The sequence below is a fragment of the Bos taurus genome, chromosome 22 (genome assembly GCF_002263795.3).
Source record: "Bos taurus isolate L1 Dominette 01449 registration number 42190680 breed Hereford chromosome 22, ARS-UCD2.0, whole genome shotgun sequence".
Lineage (NCBI taxonomy): Eukaryota > Metazoa > Chordata > Mammalia > Artiodactyla > Bovidae > Bos > Bos taurus.
This window is the reverse complement of record NC_037349.1, coordinates 54,285,689-54,310,032: the sequence shown is the minus strand read 5'-3', so window position 1 is coordinate 54,310,032 and position 24,344 is coordinate 54,285,689. Positions and strand designations below refer to the sequence as shown.

The following is a 24,344-nucleotide window of genomic DNA, read 5'->3' as shown; positions in this document are numbered from 1 at the left end:
GGAGAAAACAACCTCCTTTAAAAAAAGACTTTAAAAAACCCAAACTTTTGTGTTTTATAACTAATACACCAGGTACATTAGCATAATAGCACATAAACTTAACCTCTTGCACGCTGACGGGGTGTCAGAAATTCTCTCACGATGGTGAACAGACACAACAGGAGAGACCCAAGCTTAGTTACCGCCCTCTGGTCTGAATCCACGTCCACACGGTGTTGACAGATGAGCGTGGACAGCAAGCAAGGAGCCTGCCTGGCTACAGACCAACGGCTCTCCTGCCGTCTTGGAAACTTCACTCAAGCATCGCACACTTCAGTGGACACTGGCCCAGATCTAACAGAAATCACTGATGCAAAAATGAAAACGCTTGACATCTTCAGGACATTCCATCCAAATGCAGAAGAATACACCTTCTTCTTAAGTACACATGGAACATTCTCCAGGACAGACCACATCTTGGGTCACAAATCAAACATCAGTAAATTTAAGAAAACTGAAATCGTATCAAGCATCTTCTCTGACCACAAAGCTATGAGACTAGATATCAATTACAAGAAAAAAACTGAAAAAAAAAACACAAACACATGGAGATTAAACAACACGTTTCTAAATAACCAACAGGTTATTGAAGAAATTAAAAGGGAAATCAAAAAATTTCTAGAAACAAATGACAATGAAAACACAACAACTCAAAACCTGTGAAATGCAGCAAAAGCAGGTCTAAGAGGGAAGTTTATAACAATACAATCCTACCTCAAGAAACAAGAAAAACATCGAGCAGACAACCTAACTTTACACCTAAAACAACTGGAAAAAGAATAACAAAAAGAACCCCAAAATTGGTAGAAGGAAAGAAATCATAAAGTGCAGAGCAGAAATAATTGAAAAAGAAATGAAGGAAACAATGATAAAGATTAATAAAACTAAAAGCTGGTTCTTTGAGGAGATAAACAAAATTGACAAACCTTTAGCCAGACTCATCACAAAAAAAAAAAAGAGAGAGAAGAATCAAATCAGCAAAATTAGAAATGAAAAAGGAGAGGTTACGACAGACAATGCAGAAATACAAAGGATTATGAGACTATTATGAACAACTATATGGCAATAAAATGGATAATCTGGAGGAAATGAACAGATTCTTTAAAAAGTTCACTCTTCCAAGACTGAACCAAGGAGAAATAGAAATTATGAACAACCCAATTACAAGCACTGAAATTGAAGCTATGATCAAAAATCTCCCCAAAAGCAAAAGCCCAGGACCAGATGGCTTCACAGGAGAATTCTATCAAACATTTAGAGAAGAGCTAATAACTATCCTTCTAAAACTCTTTCAAAAAACTGCAGAGGAAGGAACACTTCCAAGCTCATTCTATGAGGCCACTGTCATCCTGATACCAAAACCAGACAGAGACAACACACAAAAAGAAAACTACAAGCCAATGTCACTGATGAACATAGATGCAAAAATCCTCAACAAAATTCTAGCAAACAGGATTCAGCAACACACAAAAAAGCTCATACACCATGATCAAGCGGGGTTTATTCCAGGGAAGCAAGGATTCTTCAATATACACAAATAAATCAATGTGATAAACCATATTAACAAATTGAAACATAAAAACCATATGATAATCTCAATAGATGTAGAAAAAGCCTTTGACAAAATTCAGCACCCATTTATGATTAAAAGTCTTCAAAAAATGGGCATAGAAGGAACCTACCTCAAATAGTAAAGGCCATATATGATAAGCCTACAGCAAACATTATTCTCAATGGTGAAAAACTGAAAGCATCCCCACTAAGATCAGGAACAAGACAAGGGTGTCCACTTTCACCACTATTATTCAACATAGTTCTGGAAGTCCAAGCTACAGCAATCAGAGAAGAAAAAGAAATAAAAGGAATCCAGATCGGAAAAGAAGGAAAGCTCTCACTGTTTGCAGATGACATGAAACTGTACATAGAAAACCCTAAAGATAGTATCAGAAAATTACTAGAGCTAATCAGTGAATTTAGCAAAGTTGCACGATACAAAATCAAAACACAGAAATCACTTGCATTTCTATATACTAACAATGAAAAATCAGAAAGAGAAATTAAGGAGTCAATCCCATTCACCATTGCAACAAAAAAAGAATTGAATATCTAGGAATAAACTTACATAAGGAGATGAAAGAACTGTACACAGAAAATTATAAAACACTAATGAAAGAAATCAAAGACAACATAAACAGATGGAGAGACATTGCATGTTCCTGGGCAGGAAGAATCAATATTGTGAAAATGACTATACTACCAAATGCAATATACAGATCCAATGCAATCCCTATCAAATTACCAAAGGCATTTTTCACAGAATTTGAACAGAAAATTTCACAATTCATATGGAAACACAGAAGACCCCGAATAGCCAAAGTAGTCTTGAGAAAGAAGAATGGAGCTGGAGGAATCAACCTTCCTGACTTCAGATTATACTACAAAGCTACAGTCATCAAGACAGTATGGTACTGGCACAAAAACAGAAATATAGACCAATGGAACAAGATAGAAAGCCCAGAAATAAACCCATGCACCTATGGGTACCTTATTTTTGACAAAGGAGGCAAGAATATACAATGGGGCAAAGACAGCCTCTTTGATAAATGGTGCTGGGAAAACTGGACAGCTACATGTAAATGAATGAAATCTGGACACTTCCTAATACCATATACAAAGATAAATTCAAATTGGACTAAACACCTAAATGTAAGACCAGAAACTATAAAACATAGAGGAAAACATAGACAGAACACTCGACGACATAAATCAAAGCAAGATCCTCCTAGAGAAACGGAAATAAAAACAAAAGTAATCAAGTGGGACCTGACTAAACTGAAAAGCTTTTGCTCAGCAAAGGAAACACTAAGCAAGCTGAAAAGACAACCCTCAGAATGTTGTCTGGAGAAAATAATAGCAAATGAAACAACTGACAAAGGATTACTTTCTGAAATATACAAGCAGCTCATACAACTCAATACCAGAAAAACAAACAACCCAATCAAAAAGTGGGGAAAAGACCTAAACAGACATTTCTCCAAAGAAGATATACAGATGGCTAACAAACACATGAAAAGATGCTCAACATTGCTCATTATGAGAAACGCAAATCAAAACCACAATGAGATATCACCTCACACCGGTCCAAATGGCCATGATCAAGAAGTCTACAAACAATAAATGCTGGAGAGGGTGTGGAGAAAAGGGAACGCTCTTGCACTGTTGGTGGGAATGTAAATTGATACAGCCACTATGGAAGACAGTATAGATATTCCTTAAAACACTAGGAATAAAACCACCATATGACCCAGCAATCCCACTCCTAGGCACATACCCTGAGGAAACCAAAACTGAAAAAGACACATGTATCCCACTGCTCACTGCAGCACTACTTACAACAGCTAGAACACGGAAGCAACCCAGATATCCACTGACAGATGAATGGATATAGAAGTTGTGGTACATACACACAAATACAGTATTACTCAGCCATGAAAAGGAACACATTCTAATGAGGTGGATGAACCTAGAACCTACTATAAAGAGTGAAGTAAGTCAGAAAGAAAAAGATAAATATTGTATTCTAACGCCTATATTCAGAATCTAGAAAAATGGTACTGAAGAATTTATTTGCAGGGCAGCAATGGAGAAACAGACACAGAGAATAGACTTATGGGCATGGGGAGAGGGGAGGAGAGGGTGAGATGTATGGAAAGAGTAACATGGAAACTTACATCACCATATGTAAAATAGATTGCCAACGGGAATTTGCTGTATGGCTCTGGAAACTCAAATAGGAGCTCAAGGCAGAGGAACCAGAGATCAAATTGCTAACAAGCGCTGGACCATAGAAAAAGCAAGAGAGTTCCAGAAAAACATCTATTTCTGCTTTACTGACTATGCCAAAGCCTTTGACTGTGTGGATCACAATAAACTGTGGAAAATTCTGAAAGGGATGGGAATACCAGACCACCTGATCTGCCTCTTGAGAAATTTGTATGCAGGTCAGGAAGCAACAGTTAGAACTGGACATGGAACAACAGACTGGTTCCAAATAGGAAAAGGAGTTCGTCAAGGCTGTATATTGTCACCTTGTTTATTTAACTTATATGCAGAGTACATCATGAGAAACGCTGGACTGGAAGAAACACAAGCTGGAATCAAGACTGCCGGGAGAAATATCAATAACCTCAGATATGCAGATGACACCACCCTTATGGCAGAAAGTGAAGAGGAACTCAAAAGCCTCTTGATGAAAGTGAAAGTGCAGAGTGAAAAAGTTGGCTTAAAGCGCAACATTCAGAAAATGAAGATCATGGCATCCGGTCCCACCACTTCATGGGAAATCGATGGGGAAACAGTGGAAACAGTGTCAGACTTTATTTTTCTGGGCTCCAAAATCACTACAGATGGTGACTGCAGCCATGAAATTAAAAGACGCTTACTCCTTGGAAGGAAAGTTATGACCAACCTAGATAGCATATTCAAAAGCAGAGACATTACTTTGCCAACAAAGGTTCGTCTAGTCAAGGCTATGGTTTTTCCTGTGGTCATGTATGGATGTGAGGGTTGGACTGTGAAGAAGGCTGAGTGCCGAAGAATTGATGCTTTTGAACTGTGGTGTTGGAGAAGACTCTTGAGAGTCCCTTGGACTGCAAGGAGATCCAACCAGTCCATTCTGAAGGAGATCAGCCCTGGGATTTCTTTGGAAGGAATGATGCTAAAGCTAAAACTCCAGTACTTTGGCCACCTCATGCGAAGAGTTGACTCATTGGAAAAGACTCTGATGCTGGGAGGGATTGGGGGCAGGAGGAGAAGGGGACGACAGAGGATGAGATGGCTGGATGGCATCACTGACTCGATAGACGTGAGTCTGAGTGAACTCTGGGAGTTGGTGATGGACAGGGAGGCCTGGCGTGCTGCGATTCATGGGGTCGCAGAGTCGGACATGACTGAGCGACTGATCTGATCTGATCTGATCAACCTAGAGGGCTGGGATGGGGAGGGAGATGGGAGGTTCAAAAGGGAGGGGATATATGTATACTTATGGCTGATTCATGTTGAGGTTTGACACAAAACAACAAAATTCTGTAAAGCAATTATCCTTCAATAAAAAAATAAATTAACTGAAAACAAAACAAAGACCAAAATGCCTGCATTACTAAGAGCTTGCAGTAGAGCGTGATTACTGTTGGTCCCAAACTTAACACAGAGAGAAGGATGTGAAACCTCAGAAAGGCCGAGAGCAGATTTCCCGAGACACAGAGGCTGGCGCTGCGTCAGGTGGATGCAGCTGCCGTGTGTCTGGCTGTGACTGAGTGAAGAACGTCCTGGAAATACAGAAACCAACGGCTGTGCGTCCGAGAGGAGGCCGCCACAGATTTCAAATGTGTTCGCTGTTCCTGGAACAGAGCCTCCCTCTGGCACGTTCACTTCTGGCTTGAGCACTCGTGTCCAAGGGTACCTCAGGGCAGCACTGGCAGACGGGAGGAAGTTCTGTTTCAGGGCCTGCAGTCAGTTTGCCCAGAAGCATCAGAGCTCACAGTCCAAAGCCCACAGAACAACTGAGTCATCAACGACACCCTTGGGCCCTCAATTTTTTTTCCTCCTATTGCACCGTTCTGGAACAAAGAAAGTATCTATTTCTCACGGCCAAGAAGCACAAGTATATCTGGGTGTTCCCAGGCAGTAAATTGAGAGTTAATGCTCAAAGGCAGCAGAACTTTCTTTTTAAAATAAAATTTATTTATTTGGCTGCTCTGGGTCTCGTTGCAACGCATGGTATCTTCATCACATCAAGCAGGATCTTTCGCTGCACTGCACAGACTCTCCTCAGACGTGGCGAGCACACTCCAAAGCACGCGGGCTTCAGTAGTTCCAGCACATGGGCTCAGGAGTTGTGGCCCGTGGGCTTAGCTGCTCTGCAGCATGTGGGACCTTAGATCCCCGACCAAGGATCGAACCCGGGCCTCCTGCAACAGGAACATGGAGTCTTAGCCACTGGGCCACTAGGTAAGTCCAGCAGCAGAACTTTGAAGAAGGGACCAGGAATGCTTGTTTACTGTGCTAAGGCACATACATATTCAAGAATGCCTCCAGACCTTTGGATTCTTGAGCTAGTCGATGACCAAACCACTGGTAACACCCTGAGTAAGATGCACAAACGTGGAGGCCATGGGTCCATCACTTTATCTTCAGAAAGTGGTGGTCAAAGGGGGCGAGGGGGCAGAGACACAGAGGCATTCCGGCAGCACAGCAAAAACAACCCAGTCAGCCACACAAAAACTAGATCAGAACCAACACCAACCAGCTTTCACACTCACAGGTCATGTGCACTGTGTAACAGGAACGAGGAGCCTAAACCCGGAGACACAAGTGTGCAGCCTCGTGAGCTTTACTCTGCGGGAAGCCTGCAGGGGCGCAGAGACCTCCACTGGAGCCTCACTCTTCATCCTGGCACGCAGGCCCGGTTGGTTTTCCCTGGTAGGCTGCAGTCCTGGGGGATCTGTGAGTAGGAGCACCTTCCCTGAGGTCCTCTTGCTCAAGCAGGCTTTCCTCAGGTCCCCCAGTCTGTCGGGAGCTCCCTCGGCCAGGACGTGCCCTGGATGATGAGCGCCCGTTGGCCCCACTGAATCGACGGCAGTGGAACCAGTGAGGCCAGTGGCTGAGGTCCTTTTGCCAGTGCTGACTGGGAGCTGACATGGTAACACTGAGGATCGGACCGAAGGGTCATCCAGGGAAATGAGGGGCTCCTTCTCCGCCTGAGTGGTCTCCGGCAAATGTCCCCCAAAGGAGAGTTCCACCGGGGAGGTGTGTTTAGAGTGGAGAAACCAGGAACCACGCTACACGCCCCCACACGCTTAGCTGAGAAGGGCTGTGACTTTATCCACAGACCACTCACACCACCAGCTGCAGAGACACCGCTGGCGGGCGAGCTCGCCACATCCTCACATCCTCCCCTCTTCTTCCAGGGCCCTGGAGCCCCGCAAGCACCCCTTGCCCGCCCCCCACCCCTGCCAGCCTGAAGGGGAGCGCCCACCGAGGTCTCAGGAAGCACCCCGTCCGGGGAGCTCTCACACACCCTCGAGGGGGACACGCAGGCCTAGCTCACACGGCCTTCCTCTCGTCAGGCCGCTGGTCGGGGAAGAGATGGGGACAAGGGTCAGCCTCGAGGTCACTCAAGACACCCCGGGCTCGCTGCTCACCCTCTGTTTACACACTCTCCATTTCAAACGTCGAGCCCCAGCCACTTTGTCTTGGATTTTAAAACCTAGCAACGTGACCTTCGTCACCTTTTCTGGGAGACTCCTGATGGCACGTCTGGGCTTAGAGGCTGTAGAGGCGGCAGGCGTTCTCGCGGAGGGTGGCCAGGGTGTGGCTGAGTGACAGGACCTTGACCCTGGCGATCTCTCGAACTGTGGCCAAAGCCAGGCCGGGGTGGGCGCACTGGCAGACGCTCCTGAGAACCTGGAAGACACCAAGCCTTCAGGACACCGCTCCACCTTCCGGGCATGACCATCACGTCCGACCCCCTCCCCGGTCCTCCCCCAGCAGGGCCTCTCTGACACTGTGTAGACGCCCCTGTCTGCAGGTGCAGAGAGTCCAGTCATGGGAGCACCAGTGAGCAGGTCCCACGCTTCCCTGGTCGACCCTCTATAGGGTGGGGCTCTGCACCGCCTGGAACAGAGTAGCTATGCTTCAGTTTCTCGGTCCCCCAGACTCTGATTCTGAAAAGCAACACAGAGGCGGCGTCTACACAGCCAAGGTGTGGGGGCGGGGCACCTGGAAAGGTACTGTGGCCCGGGTCCTGCCGGCCCCGCGTGGTGACCGCCCGCCTCCCACCCTCTCCCCTCAGAGCCTCAGCTCAGCCTGAAGACGGCCCTACCTATCATGGCAGGAAATGGGGGGCGTCACTTTCCATGACGATCCTCTCCAGCGGGACCTCTCTCACAGCCTGCCGGCTCTCGCTGGCAGAGGAGCAGGTCAGGATGGCCGTGAAGCCCACAGACATGTTGGGAAAGAGCTCCAGGAGCGGCTTGACGACCCGGTAGTGCTGGTGAAGCAGTGCCTGCAGAAGGACACTTCCAGATTGGGGCTCCCTCCTAACCCGCTCTGCAGAGCCCCAACTTCCTCCAGACCCGTCACCTCGCTTATGGGACTGCCGGTGGGTAAACTGTCAGACACAGAAAGACCGCATCCCAGGGACGGACTCTTAGTCCACGCAGTCAGGGGCAGAGTGGACGACCCGAGTCCCTCGGGATCACGACAGCAGGGAAACACTATGTCCACGTGGTCAAGTGAACGAGAAGGAAATAAAGCTGAACACGGGGGGCTGGCCTACAGGTGAATTCTCTTCTCTGAACTGACCCGTCTGCACTCTTAGTACAACACACGTCAGCCCACAAGGGCTGAGTGCCCACGCCTCGTGTCTCTGATGGAGGCTCCGGTCAGAGGCAACACTTTCCCGGCCCAGGGACCCTGGAGGCAGGCGTCTAGTGACCGGACAGCCCCACCCGCTTCAGCCACCTGTCATGACCCGGCCTGAGATCCAGACTCCCTGTTTCCTCAGTTAACCCATTCTCACCCCTCCTGAAAGCACCAATTGGGCATCACTCCTGACCTTACTGTAGCCAGCCACAGCTAAGGGCCCCTCCTCTGGCTCCCAGAGCACCCAGTGTCCACATCAGCCCCACGTCCTTGGGACAGGGACCAGCTGACCGTCTCTCACAGCTCCTCCGGGGCCCCTCCTCCCCAAGCCCAGCCCACACCTAAAACAGGCACACGATGCGGGGGTCGGTGACTTTACCAAACTAAAGACCCCTAAGCACCATTTTGTACATTGTCACCCTGCTTATTTAACTCATATGTGAGCACACCATGTGAATGCTGGGCTGGATGAAGCACAAGCTGGAATCAAGATTGCTGGGAGAAGTGTCAATAACCTCAGATATACAGATGACACCACCCTTACGGCAGAAAGTGAAGAGGAACTCAAAAGCCTCTTGATGAAAGTGAGAGAGGAGAGTGAAAAAGTTGGCTTAAAGCTCAACATTCAAAAAATGAAGATCATGGCACCCGGTCCCATCACTTCATGGCAAATAGATGTGGAAACAGTGGCTGATGTTATTTTGGGGGGCTCCAAAATCACTACAGATGGTGACTGCAGCCATGAAATTAAAAGATGCTTGCTCCTTGGAAGGAAAATTATGACCAACCTAGATAGCAAATTAAAAAGCAGAGACATTACTTTGTCAACAAAGGTCCATCTAGTCAAGGCTATGGTTTTCCCAGTGGTCATGTATGGATGTAAGAGTTGGACCATAAAGAAAGCTGAGTGTGGAAGAATTGATGCTTTTGAACTGTGGTGTTGGAGAACTCTTGAGAGTCCCTTGGACTGCAAGGAGATCCAACCAGTCCATCCTAAAGGAAATCAGTCCTGGGTGTTCACTGGAAGGAATGATGCTGAAGCTGAAACTCCAATACTTTGGCCACCTCGTGTGAAGAGCTGACTCATTTGAGAAGACCCTGATGCTGGGAAAGATTGAGGGCGGGAGGAGAGGGGGACGACAGAGGATGAGATGTTTGGATGGCATCACGGACTCGATGGACATGTGTTTGGGTAAACTCCGGGAGTTGGTGATGGACAGGGAGCCCTGGTGCGCTGTGGTGCATGGGGTCGCAAAGAGTCGGACACAACTGAGCAACTGAACTGAAATACCATTTAGAGAAGAGACATCCTGGACTTCAAGGGGGGAAAGAGGGAAGGATGAGTTTTTTCAATTCAAAGTAGGAGACAAAGTTTCTTTTCAGGTGCCCTGAAGCCAGCCTCTCCCAAGAGCAACAGTTCTCATCTCTGGGAACCGAGCCCCCATTTCAGCCTGCTTCACGGCATGGCTACAAGTCCACAGGGTCACAAAGCGTCAGACACGACTGAGCAACTAACACTTTCCCTTTTTCACACTTTCATTGGATGGGGATCACAATGATTTAGCATATCAGCTCAAACCAAATGAAGTTGCCATTTTTTTAGATTTAAAAAGAATCAAATACCTTAAATTTTGCATGGATCAAGCTGATAGTTAATCTTGGGAAAAGATTCTATATAAAGATGTGACATTATCAATGCTCTCCTCGCTCAGCTTCTTCTTCCCAGTAACATCCTAGCTTGAGGAGCCTGTTCACTTCACTTGCCTGCTGAAGTTCTAGGCTCTCACCTGTGAATCTTATAGTCTGGAGTCACTCATTTTTTTATGATTTTCAGCAGATCGTCCTCCGCATCTCAGCAGTGGATCACCAAGGGCTTCCTTAGAGACACGGCCAGCTGCAGCGGCCTCTCGAAAACCTGGGAGGAGACAGGGGGACAATGCCTGTGGGTCAGGGTCACTCTGGTTACCCCCAGAGCAGCCAGTGCAGTGGGCAACCCCCACTGCGTCCGATTCTTTGTTCTTAAACTTTATAATGCATGAAAATGAAAGTCTCTCAGTCGTGTCTGACTCCTTGCGATCCCATGGCCTATACAGTCCATGGAATTCTCCAGCCCAGAATACCAGAGTGGGTAGCCTTTCCCTTCTCCAGGGGATCTTTCCAGCCCTGGGATCATACCCAGGTCTCGCGAATTGCAGGCAGAATAGTAATAGCTAACGCTGTGCGCTTCCTAGGTGGTGGTGATGGTGGTGCTTTAGTCACTAAGTCATGTCCCACTCTTGCGACCCCATGGACTGTAGCCTGCCAGGCTCCTCTGTCCATGGGATTCTCAGGCAAGAATACTGGAGTGGGTTGCCATTTCCTTCTCCAGGGGATCTTCCCAACCCAGGGATCGAACCCAGGTCTCCCACATTGCAGGCGGATTCTTTACCAGCTGAGCCACCAGGGACAGCCCTCCTAGGTGGTAGCAGTATTTAGATGTATTATAACGTGCAATGCTCACGAGCACCTTAGGAGCGATCCTGCTCTTAGCCCATCCTGCAAAGAAACCGAGGCTCCAAACGAGGTCATGTAACTTGCAGCTGGTGAGCTCCAGCACCACGACTGAAACCTGAACCCAGGCTGTGCTCACAGCATCTGGGGCTCCAGGGCCAGGGCGGCGCCCACCACTACCAGCTGAGTGTCCTCCCTTTCACTGCCCCCTCCTCTACCCCCACTCCCAAGAGGTAATCCATCACCCTGCACAGCTTTTCCTACACATACGCTGCCATCCATACACGCATCTGCACAACGCCCGACTCTGGGAAGGTGTGCGTGTGTGTGTGGAAAGAGTACTACACACATTTCCTCCAAGTTGCTTTCCTAACCAAAATCAGGTCTTCTTCCAGGTGGACACCTACAGATGTATTACATTTTTAAAAGTTCTAGTTACCTTAAAAGTCGTCAGTAGTAAAATATACAAGTTGCTAGTAACTGTAATGAAAAAATAGGGCTAGAACTTATTCTTTCCTTTAACAAGATCAGTTTAAGGAAAAAAAGAAAACACTAATTCATTTACAAACAAATTATGTCATCTTCAACTTAATGTTTCCATGGATTTTTTTTCAATTGTGGAATATAATTCGTGTTTGAATCACTGCATCAAATAAAAAGATGCTTTGGGTACTTTGAGTCCGGGGTGCTCACCTGACAAGACCTTCAGATCCAACACTTACACTCCCTCCCCTCAGAGCGGTGGCAGTGAGCCAATACCAATTCCGATGTAACTCATGCTGAATCTGTGATTCCAACTAAGGGAACCAAGAGCATAGACTGCTCGCCAAGTCTAGACAAGCTAGATCCAGTATCTAGAGCTGGTGGGAACCCCCCACCAACACAGCCACCCGCCCTGGGCCCCTCCAGAGGCAAGAGGTAGCAAAGGATTCTAATTCCTACATTTAATTTTTACGTCTAAAAAATCTTTCCTTAAGTAATCAAACTAGTACAGCCTTGAGGTGGAATATTACATAGCTGTTAAAAAGCCTATTTTTCAAAGCATATTTAATGAAGCAGGAACACTTTCACAGTAGAAAAAAGGTTTGTGACTACTACTTTTTCATTTTAATTTTCCTAGTTTTCTAAAAACCATGTAGAGACAGCCCACATGTTCCTGATTCTATGGCAGGTGTTTGAAAGACATGCCTCCAACTGTTCCTTGCAATTTTCCAAGGCACAGCAACATTAAAAATATGAATTTCAAAACACATCTGAATTTCAAAACTGTTAAGAAGGAAGAATTTTTAGGGGACAGAAACTGTGGCTGGGCTGGAGAATTTGTCCTCCCCAGGAAGCCAGCTGAAAAAGCACAGGAGTAAATGAAGCTTACTGGGAGGAAAAGGTCTCCTGATGGTCATGGTCACCATCCTGATGGAACAGGAAACGATCTGTACACATTTGTCTACTTTTCAAATATTTTGCAACGGGCACACTAAGTTATAAAATATATTTTATATAAGTTATAAATAATTATATATAAGTTATAAAATATAAACTATAACAACACAAGAGAAGACTCTAAACATGGACATCACCAGATGGTCAACACCGAAATCAGACTGATTATATTCTTTGCAGCCAAAGATGGAGAAGCTCTATACAGTCAGCAAAAACAAGACCAGGAGCTGACTGTGGCTCAGACCATGAACTCCTTATTGCCAAATTCAGACTTAAATTGAAGAAAGTAGGGAAAACCACTAGACCATTCAGGTATGACCTAAATCAAATCACTTATGATTATACAGTGGAAGTGAGAAATAGATTTAAGGGCCTAGATCTGACAGATAGAGTGCCTGATGAGCTATGGAATGAGGTTTGTGACATTGTACAGGAGACAGGGATCAAGACCATCCCCATGGAAAAGAAATGCAAAAAAGCAAAATGGCTGTCTGGGGAGGTCTTACAAATAGCTGTGAAAAGAAGAGACGCGAAAAGCAAAGGAGAAAAGGAAAGATATAAACATCTGAATGCAGAGTTCCAAAGAATAGCAAGAAGAGATAAGAAAGCCTTTTTCAGCAATCATTGCAAAGAAATAGAGGAAAACAACAGAATGGGAAAGACTAGAGATCTCTTCAAGAAAATCAGAGATACCAAAGGAACATTTCATGCAAAGATGGGCTTGATAAAGGACAGAAATGGTATGGACCTAACAGAAGCAGAAGATATTAAGAAGAGATGGCAAGAACACACAGAAGAACTGTACAAAAAAGATCTTCACGACCCAGATAATCACGATGGTGTGATCACTGACCTAGAGCCAGACATCCTGGAATGGGAAGTCAAGTGGGCCTTAGAAAGCATCACTACGAACAAAGCTAGTGGAGGTGACAGAATTCCAAGTTGAGCTATTCCAAATCCTGAAAGATGATGCTGTGATAGTGCTGCACTCAATATGCCAGCAAATTTGGGAAACTCAGCAGTGGCCACAGGACTGGAAAAGGTCAGTTTTCATTCCAATCCCAAAGAAAGACAATGCAAAAGAATGCTCAAACTACCGCACAATTGCACTCATCTCACACGCTAGTACAGTAATGCTCAAAATTCTCCAAGCCAGGCTTCAGCAATATGTGAACCGTGAACTTCCTAATGTTCAAGCTGGTTTTAGAAAAGGCAGAGGAACCAGAGATCAAATTGCCAACATCTGCTGGATCATGGGAAAAGCAAGAGAGTTCCAGAAAAACATCTATTTCTGCTTTATTGACTATGCCAAAGCCTTTGACTGTGTGGATCACAATAAACTGTGGAAAATTCTGAAAGAAATGGGAATACCAGAACACCTGATCTTCCTCTTGAGAAATCTGTATGCAGGTCAGGAAGCAACAGTTAGAACTGGACATGGAACAACAGACTGGTTCCAAATAGGAAAAGGAGTTCGTCAAGGCTGTATATTGTCACCCTGCTTATGTAACTTCTATGCAGAGTATATCATGAGAAACGCTGGACTGGAAGAAACACAAGCTGGAATCAAGATTGCCGGGAGAAATCTCAATAACCTCAGATATGCAGATGACACCACCCTTATGGCAGAAAGTGAAGAGGAACTCAAAAGCCTCTTGATGAAAGTGAAAGTGGAGAGTGAAAAAGTTGGCTTAAAGCGCAACATTCAGAAAATGAAGATCATGGCATCCGGTCCCACCACTTCATGGCAAATAGATGGGGAAACAGTGGAAACAGTGTCAGACTTTCTTTTTCTGGGCTCCAAAATCACTACAGATGGTGACTGCAGCCATGAAATTAAAAGACGCTTACTCCTTGGAAGGAAGTTATGACCAACCTAGATAGCATATTCAAAAGCAGAGACATTACTTTGCCAACAAAGGTCCGTCTAGTCAAGGCTATGGTTTTTCCTGTGGTCATGTATGGATGTGAGAGTCGGACTGTGAAGAAGGCTGAATGCCGAAGAATTGATGCTTTTGAACTGTGGTGTTGGAGAAGACTCTTGAGAGTCCCTTGGACTGCAAGGAGATCCAACCAGTCCATTCTGAAGGAGATCAGCCCTGGGATTTCTTTGGAAGGAATGATGCTAAAGCTGAAACTCCAGTACTTTGGCCACCTCATGAGCTGCTCCCAGAGGACCTGACCTTGGCTGCCTCGAGCACCTGCAGGGTAAAGAAGGGGCCAGCAGTTCACCGCTGCCCCTGCCTGCTGCCCTTCGTCCACTTCCAGCCATCCTGGGGCTCCCTGGAGGAGGGCAGGCCAGAGGCTGGCTTCACTCACTTCCCCCCTCCTTTCCATTATCCATCACATGTCTCATGGTTTCAGAGATGCCAAAGCACCCCAAATGTCTGGATTCCCAAAGCACATGGGACAAGTCCAGAAGATCCCAAGATTGACCAAAGCCTTTGTTCCACTGAGCTTCCAAGTCCACAACCTGCTTCCACAATTGCCCAGTGCTTTCGCTTGCACAGCACTACGTCCTGGAGACTAGAGCTACCATAGGGTCTGGAAATCCCACTCCCAAGGTCACCAAAGGGGAAAGGGAAGGGGTGGCAATACATGAGGATGTTGGGACTGACACAGACACACTCACATCTATAGAACAGCTAATCAACAAGGCCCTCCTGTGCAGCAGGGGACACTACACTCAACATTCTGTAAGAACCCACGGGTCTGACCAGGCTCCTCAGCTCCATTCTGGACTCCGCTCCACCAAACCACATCCTGAGTCAGTCCTGTGACCTCTCAGCCCTCCCTCCAGACTGGATGCTCCTCAGAAGCCATCTCACGGCTCCACCTCAGACGCAGTGCTCAGCACACAGTCCTCACGCACGCGCTTAGGATGCAGAGCAAGAGGGGGCAGAACCCTAGGACTCCCGAGACGGGACCAGGCTCCTCATCTCTCTGTGGCTGCCAGTAAGCCAACTGTGAGAAACAAGAACCTTTAGGCCTGAGATACAGACAAGGGTCTCTGCCATTGGATCAGACCCCGAACAGAGGCCACACCCTCACCTCTCTATTCAGCCACACCTGACACCTCGAGCCGAGGACACAGTGAAACAGCAGGACCCTAGGGCCCTCACCCACATGTGCTCTGCCTGACTTTTGTCTATGAAAAACTTTAGGCAAAGAATACGTTTATCAGAGAAGTGAGAACGTGCAAAAACAAAGGAGAACAGTCAAAGGAGACCAAACAGTAATAACGTACTCATTAAGCGCATAGTCAAGCTCCTTTAGTTCCTTCTCAATGGCTAACAGACAATATTCTGAGCCATGCCCTGTGAGCTGTCTTGTAGATATGGAAATGCCCACCAGGTGGAAGAAATTAACTAGGTGATGACCAGATGGTACCCATGACATATGCAGCCACCATTCTGACAACTGGCTTCAAGAGATAGAAACAAACTAACTCTGGAACTGAAGATTGCTGCTGCTGCTGCTGCTGAGTCGATTCAGTCGTGTCCGACTCTGTGAGACCCCATAGATGGCAGCCAGCAGGCTCCCCCATCCCTGGGATTCTCCAAGCAAGAACACTGGAGTAGGCTACCATTTCCTTCTCCAATGCATGAAAGTGAAAAGTGAAAGGGAAGTCGCTCAGTCGTGTCTGACTCTTAGAGGCCCCATGGACGGCAGCCCACCAGGCTCCTCCATCCATGGGATTTTCCAGGCAAGAATACTGGAGTGGGGTGCCATTGCCTTCTCCGGGAACTGAAGATTAACTGTACCTAAAACAAGATGACCAATTGAAGACGACCTACAGAGCTGACCATGCCGCTTCTGCATGGAGCGCCTCTCTCAGCCTAAAAAATCTCTTACCCCACTGCTTGTCCGTTGTGGGGAGCTGATGTCCCCCGTCACTGCCCCCCACCCGTTGCCAGCATCCGAAATAAAGCAAACTTTCCTTTCCACCACCCTGGCCTGTTTATTGGTTTTGAGCAGCAGGACCCCCAACCTTTCCGCAACAGCAGCACACCTGAAAGGCTAAGTAAGACCCCTCCACATCTCTGGACCCTCTTACTGAAGTTTAACCAACTGATCCTTCTACCCGTGGGCACCCGAGACCACTGAAACTGCAGCGAGGACAGATGGCAACATCAAAGCAGCCTCTGGCTGCCTGATTTATATTTCGGTCATACTCATTATTCTTTTTCAAAGGTTTTCAGCTCACCATTACTTCTTTAGTACGTCAGCGTGCCCACTCAAAGGTTCTGACGGTGAAGTCCGCACTGGAACACCTGGAACGCTTCCCCTAAGGAAAGAGCCTGCCAGCCAAGATGCAGAGCCAAACACAGCCGCACTCCTTGGTGACAAGGTGAGACACCGCTGAGCAGAGGCTTAAGGACAGACCACTTTCCTCCCCGCTGCTTTTATTTCTGATGACTTTATCAGGAGCCGCCGGCCCCACCCAAATAAGACTCCGCCTCCCCTCCCCGACATACAGACCTCCTCACCTCTAAAGCCCAGACCTCCAAAACCTAAAGAGCAAATCCCAAACCACCAGAAAGTCTGCGTGGCACAGACTAGGCCTTCCGTAACTATTTCTCCAAAACCTGACTAAACAGGTGGATGACGCTCACACAGTAACCGGCAACGTAAGCTAGGGCTCTTCTCCTGTGTGGAACCAGCAAAGTGTTAACTGAGTGCAAGAGACTCAACCTTTCCAAACTCATGATCATCTTTCGCACACATACACACACACACACACACTCCCGCACTGAGAAATTTTAATTAACCCCCTTTTTAAAGTTAAAGTAAACCAAATGGATGAAATGCACCTTCTCCGCGAAGCACCCCTCAGTCTGCTCCCAGTAAACATGAAGACCTCCTCTGTGTTCCCCCTGGGGAACTAAAGGGGAACCTCCAAAACAAACCCACTACACAAGACCCCAGCGCCCTGGCAGCCGTAACCCTGGTGAAAAGTCACACCAGGAACCAAATTCTTTTTCCTGGTTCTGTGCTTCAACGTTCAAGTCCCAATTCCTTAAATTTACAATAAAATACATATGGTTTTGTTTCTGGGGCACACCATCCACCTTCTCTGGCAAGGAGTCTGCAGCCTGACTGCTGATCGCAAGCACCTGGGGTTTATTTAAAGACTTCGAAGCCCCACCGACATCTCAAGTCACCTGGGTGGAGCGGAATGTCAGCGCAAGGATCTTAAAGTACCTCAAAGCGCTGCCCAGTTGGAACACTGCCCGTCTGGAACTTCAGGTCATCCCCTAGCGTCTTCCAGCTTGCATGAAGACATCTGGGAAGCCCCCAGAGATCTTTTTTTTTTTTTTTTTTAACTATCCTCTCACCAAAATACCCACATCCAACCTCTCAAGCCAAGGGGAAAGGGCTTCGCAGTCCGTAAAGCGGACTGGGTGCCTCTTAAGGCTGCAGGCGCCCTCCCCGAAACACACCGTTTGTTCCAGGGGTCTGGCAGGGCACAGAGGGGATCCCCATGAGGAAAGCAGCCCCCGGAAGCTCCGAACCAGGCCTCCTTTGGAGGGGGAGGAGGAACGACTGCAGCGGGAGCCCCAGGACACAGGTCCTCATTCTGGATTTCCAGGAGCCTGGGGCTGCTGGTGCGTCCTGAACCTGACACAGCACGGGGAGCTGACTGGGGGGCAGGGTAGACATCACTGCGCTCCCAGAGCCAGCTGCGCCGGGGGAACTCTGCCCTGGACGCTGCTCCAGGGGTACCTGACCCTGTGCTGCGCTGACCACCTGCAAGGTACGGAAGGGCCGGGAGTCCATCATCACCCCTCCTGACTGTCCTTCCTCAGCCTCCGGCCATCCTGGGACTCCCTGGGGAAGGGCAGGCCAGTAGGTCAGAGGCTGGCTTCACTCACCTTTCCCCCTTTTTTCCACTGAAGGTTTCAGAGTTGCCAAAGCACTTGGGACAAGTTCAGGCCCACACTGCTTCCACAGCTACCAAGCGCTTGTTTGCCCAGAGCTGCTTTGGGGTGTCAGAGAGCTTCTTGGGCTATGACGGGCTGCCATGGAGCTTGCGATGCAAAGCCCTTTTGAAGAGACCAGCATCTAGAAAGTCAGGGAGCAAGTAGGTCCACACCTACGAAAAATAAATCCTGGTAAGGGGGGCAGGAGAAGAGGAAACTGCCCTGCACTGTTGGTGGGAATGGAAACTGGTAATAGCCACCATGGAGAACAATCTGCAAAAATTTTTACTCTAAAAATAGGGCTACCCTATGATCTAGCAGTCCCACTCCAGGGTATATATCTGGAGGAAACCCTATTTTGAAAAAAAAAACACATGCACCCCAAGATTTCACTGCACCACTATTTTAAATAAATAAATGCACGATAATAAAGAGATTATATTTTAAAAAAGAATTTGTTAGGCAGGACCACCAGAGCTAGAAAAGTAAATGTTTATACCAGTTCTAAATGCATGGGATTTCACGAAGAAATGGGGACGGAGCTGCTGATCTGAATCGCAAATGTTACATGAGAACCTACTGTTTCTTCCCCTCCCTCCTCCATTCCTAGGTCTCTCTCTCAGGTGATATTATCACACCTGTACATGTTTTTTTTTAACTTAATACTAAAAACAATTTTTTTTATGTATATGGCTGTGCCCAGTCTTAGTTTTGGCACGGGAGATCTTCTGTTTTTAGTTCTGGCATTCACACTTAGTTGCGGTGTGTATGATCCAGTTCTCTGACCAGGGATTGAACCTGTGCCCACCGCATTCAAAGTGTGGAGTCTTAGTCCCTGGACCACCAGGGAAGCCCCACACCAGTACATCTTTGAAGGCATCAGCACAGCACTTTCACCTTGTAAACTAAAAAAATGCAGGCAACCTAAAATTTGAGAGTTATGCTTTATTCAAGATTACTGGGAGAAATATCAACAACTTCAGATATGCAGATGATACCACCCTAATGGCAGGAAGTGAAGAGGAACTAGAGAGCCTCTTGATGTAGGTGAAAAAGGAGAGTGAAAAAGCTGGCTTAAAGCTCAACATTCAAAAAACAAAGATCATGCCATCATCACTTCATGGCAAATAGATGGGTAAAAAAATGAAAACAGCAACAGACTTCATTTTCTTGGGCTCCAAAATCACTGCAGATGGTGACTGCAGCCATGAAATTAAAAGATGCTTGCTCCTTGGAAGAAAAGCTATGACCAACCTAGACAGTGTATTAAAAAGCAGAGACATCACTTTGCCAACAAAAGTCTGTCTAGTCAAAGCTGTGGTTTTTCCAGGAGTCACGCACGGATGTGAGAGTTGGACCATAAAGAAGGCTAAGCACCAAAAAATTGATGCTTTTCAACTGTGGTGTCAGAGAAGGCTCTTGAGAGTCCCTTGGACTGCAAGGAGATCAAACCAGTCAATCCTTTAGAAATCAACCCTGAATATTCATTGGAAGGACTGATGCTGAAATTGAAGCTCCAATACTTTGGCCACCTGATGCGAAGACCTCACTGGAAAAGACCCTGATGCTGGGAAAGACTGGGGGCAGGAGAAGGGGATGACAGAGGATGAGATGGTTGGATGGCATCACCGACTCAATGGACGTGAGTGGAGCACCCTATCCTTTGTCACATGACAGAGGCATGAAGAAATGAGCTCCTGCATGGAGACCAAAACATGATATTCTGCTTCCCTGTTTTCATATGCCCTTCCCTCTCACAGTCAGCCACTAAGGCTGCAGCAATGGGCCGTGTGCTTTGCACGGAACTGACCCACCCACGCAGACTCTTACCTTTCCTTGAACCAAAGGCTGGACTCAAGTCTCACACCACAAAAACATCTGAGAGCCCTCTTGCATAACCCTGGTTTCACCCTGGAATTGCCTGGAAAATGTGATGAAAACAAATTTATTTTCATTCTCTATAAACTATGTCGCTCACAGGAAATTAGGTTATACATCTCAAATACAACATTGTGTGTCAACTACGGTTTTTTTTCAGACTTTAAACTTTTTATTTTGTATTGCTGCTGCTGCTGCTAAGTCACTTCAGTCATGTCCAACTCTGTGCGACCCCACAAACGGCAGCCCACTAGGCTCCCTCATCCCTGGGATTCTCCAGGCAAGAACACTGGAGTGGGTTGCCATTTCCTTGTCCAATGCATGAAAGTGAAAACTGAAAGTGAAGTTGCTCAGTTGTGTCTGACTCTTAGCGACCCCATGGACTGCAACCCACCAGACTCCTCCGTCCATGGGATTTTCCAGGCAGAGTACTGGAGTGGGGAGCCATTGCCTTCTCCGTTATGTAGTACTGGGATACAGCCAATTAACAATGTTGCAATAGTTCCAGGTGAACAGCCAAGGGACTCAGCCACACATATACATGTATCCATTCTCTCCCAGACGTCCATCCCACCTGGGCTGGCACATAACAGTAAGTAGAGTTCCACGTGCTATACAACAGGTCTTTGTTGGTTATCCATTTTCAACTACATATCCGGATCAATACACAGAATGTGTGAAGGAGGTCACAGGTGATAGTATTTAAAACTCACTGTGTCATCTCTGTGGCAAGCCTAGAGTGAAAAGCACGTCTTTAAATCTTGCCCCTCAAACTTTAACATGCATACAAAGCATTCTAGCACACAAGGAAGAAGCTATGAGTCTGCAGCTTTGGTGTGGGGCCCGTGAACTGGCATCTTTAACAAGCTTCTTCCTTGTGCAGATGCTGCTCCCCTAGGACCACTTTTAATAGCACTAGAGAAAGCAGACATGCCACACCTCAGCTCCTTCCACCAAACACCTAATCGCACGACACCTACTGTTGGTTCCATTAAAGACCACCATCCTGTCCTGAAGGATCCCATGTCTGGCTAGCACAGTAAGGTTTATGGAACAAAGACTGTAACATTTGAGTCTCTATTTGGAAAATGATGCACATAGTCATTAACCCTATGACTACTGAGCCTCTACTGTGCGTTCACAAGAAGTCAAGGCAGGTATGTCTTTTTTTAAATTATGTTTGGCTCTGCAGGCCCTTCGTTGTTGCATGGGCTTTCCACAGCTGTGGTGTGCGGGGCTACTCTTCTCTGTGGGGCGTGGGCCCCTCACGGAGGTGCCTCCCTTCTTGTGGACAGACTCGAGGGCCCTTGGGCTTTCCCCAGCTGTGGGGCGCGGGCCCCTCACAGAGGTGGCTTCCCTTCTTGTGGCGCACAGACTCGAGGGCCCACGGGCTTCAGTAGTCGTGGGACACAGGCTCAGTACTCGCAGGCTGCAGGCTCTAGAGCGTGGGCTCAGCAGCTGTGGCACCTGGGCTGAGATGCACTGAAGTATGTGGAATCTCCCCGGACCAGGGATTGAACCCACATCCCCTGCAGTAACAGGCGGGTTCGCATCCACTGTGCCACCAGGAAAGTCTAAGGCAGGTTTTTTCTGCCTCTGGAGAAACAATCCATAGTCAGACCATGAGGCCACCCAACCAGGCTGGAAGAGCCCCCAGTGCGTGCGGAAGGCCCATCCCTGCTCCCTTGTGGAGGGCAGGCACTTTGGGCCAGGGATTTAGAAGTGCGCCCTAAACAACCTGTCTCCTCGGGGCGCATCCTTGGGTTCCTTCAAGCTCATCACCTAGCCCTGAGGTCTCGCCCTGGACCCGCAGGTTGAGTTCGCCAGTGCTCTGGCGCCCTCCAGTGGACACCTGCTGTAACAACAACCCTCAGCCCTTCGGCCTGCCTCCATCCCTTTCCCCTGGCAACTGCAGTCTATCACAATCTTACCTTAAGATTTAATTTTTTATTCAGAAACACTGGACTAGACCAAAGGTCACTTGAAATGGACTATTTCTAATCACAGGCAGAAAAACTAAGTGACACGAGAGAAAATGTACTTTTATGGTGGTTGAAGAGACGCGCTGTGCTGTTAGTCGCTCAGTCGTGTCTGACCCCATGGCCGTAGCCCGCCAGGCTCCTCGGTATACGGGGATTCTCCAGGCAAGAATACTGGAGTGGGTCACCACGCCCTCCTCCAGGATCTTCCCAAACCAGGGACTGCTGAAGAGATGGGGTGAGTACAATTACTTCAGCGATTAGCTCAACTCTCACTTTGATGGCGGGACACGGACCTGTGTTCATACTTTCCTAACGTTCCAGAAAGAAATATTTATAATAAGATCAATTTACATTGGAATCGCAGCTTTCCCTCTTTAAGACCTAGTGACTTTCCGTGAGTTTATTCTCCCCTCAAGCACTGTTTTTGCAGAAGCACTAGTCACTCAGTCATGCCAGACTCTGCAACATCTCCTCTGTCCATGGAATTCTCCAAGAAAGAAGAATACTGGAGCGGGTAGCCATTCCCTTCTCCAGGCGATCTTCCCAAACCAAGGCTCAAACCCGAGTCTCTTGCACTGAGGCAGATTCTTTACCATCTGAGCCAACAAGGAAGCCATTTTGCGAAATGGAGATAAGAAAATCCACTTGCATAACTTTTAGAGTTAAATGAGATAAAATGTGAAGGATGGCATTGATCAATAGAATTTAATGAAAATCTACACCCTTTCCTTTTTCTCCTTTCTCCAAGCAGGTGTTCATTCTTTGCAAACTTCATACTCTCTTTTCTCTCCAGGGACATCACAATTCCTGATACACAAGAAACAAAAAATATTTGTGGACTGATTCATCCATTATTCCAGCTGAGACATTCATCAACTTCTATAACAGCCTCTATTCTCCTCTGTGCTGTCTCTTTTAACTGCGGTATCCTCTACGAAGATGCTAGTTGCCTGGGTGTGGAATATTACTAGATTTTATTCTCTAATATTATCTTGTAGTTATTACTCTCTTGTTGGCTTGTCCCATTTCTTTGTACCCTCCAATCTCAGTACAATGATTTAACAAATAATTAGATAAATAATCTTTTGATTAACATACTATTTAGTCATAATAGATCTCACAGAAAATGCCAGTCTTTAGGTGCAGTTGATCAATGTTTTATCTATGTTCTTTCAAGAGGTAAACATCATAGTTTCTTAAAATGCATATGAAAAACAGAACATTCACTTTCTTGATCGCTTCACCAAAGTTTAGAATTTTTTGCTAAAATTTTTTGCTAAAACTACAAGGCCAGGAAGTGGAATGACAAAAAAAATATACAATGTCACAGTCATGTTTTCATCTCTTCTGGATGACAATAAATCACAGTTGGTATTATTAATGTATATTGAATTTTATGCAGCTTACTTTACAGGCAAAAACTGTGAACATAACTCCTTTTCAATAGACACAAAATCTAATAGTAAACTACCCAAAGGGGTGGAAAATTTATATTGCTTCTTTTAACAGATGTAGTAATAAAACTATGACTTATGAGAACAAGAGTACAGGGAGAAATTAAAAGACATAAAACACTGGGAACCAATGAAAACAACACTAAGTATAGTCAGAAAAATAGAAAACATATCAACTTTATACCTCTGCAATTAAATAAATATTTATATATGTAGGGAATAAATACTTCAGCAGAAAACTGTTAATTAAAAAGAATAATGTTTCATAGAACAAATACACAGCAACAGTGCATCTAAGAAACACAGATAAGCATTTTAAATCAGGCTAAGAGGTCTTGTCCAAACACACAGAAATAATTTTGCCATCTAAAAGCATGAGGGTGATTGACTAAGATTTGACTCAGGTAGGATCTACAGGAAACTTTCTCCTGGTGTCTACTTTATCAAATTCAAGTCATTAAGGTATTTATTTCAGAAGTAGATCTCATTCTATAAAGAATTATTTAGAGAATTTCATTGTTTCTGCCTTTCATTAAGTCTGCTGCTGCTGCTGCTAAGTCGCTTTAGTCGTGTCCGACTCTGTGCGACCCCATAGACGGCAGCCTGCCAGGCTCCCCCGGCCCTGGGATTCTCCAGGCAAGAACACTGGAGTGGGTTGCCATTTCCTTATTAAGTTTAGGTATCAGTATATCTGCAGTCCTAGGGATAGAAAC

General features: G+C 46.4%; 1 long non-coding RNA gene across 1 annotated transcript; it reads right to left on the bottom strand.

The window, feature by feature from the left end:
- Positions 1-7,750: 7,750 nt before the first annotated feature.
- On the bottom strand, positions 7,751-20,437 carry LOC132343524 (uncharacterized). The gene is made up of 4 exons (XR_009492406.1): positions 20,148-20,437; positions 18,270-18,490; positions 10,251-10,378; positions 7,751-8,104 (listed from the first exon to the last, which is right to left on the bottom strand). It is a non-coding gene; the product is annotated as an uncharacterized lncRNA (long non-coding RNA).
- Between the last annotated feature and the right edge of the window lie 3,907 nt (positions 20,438-24,344).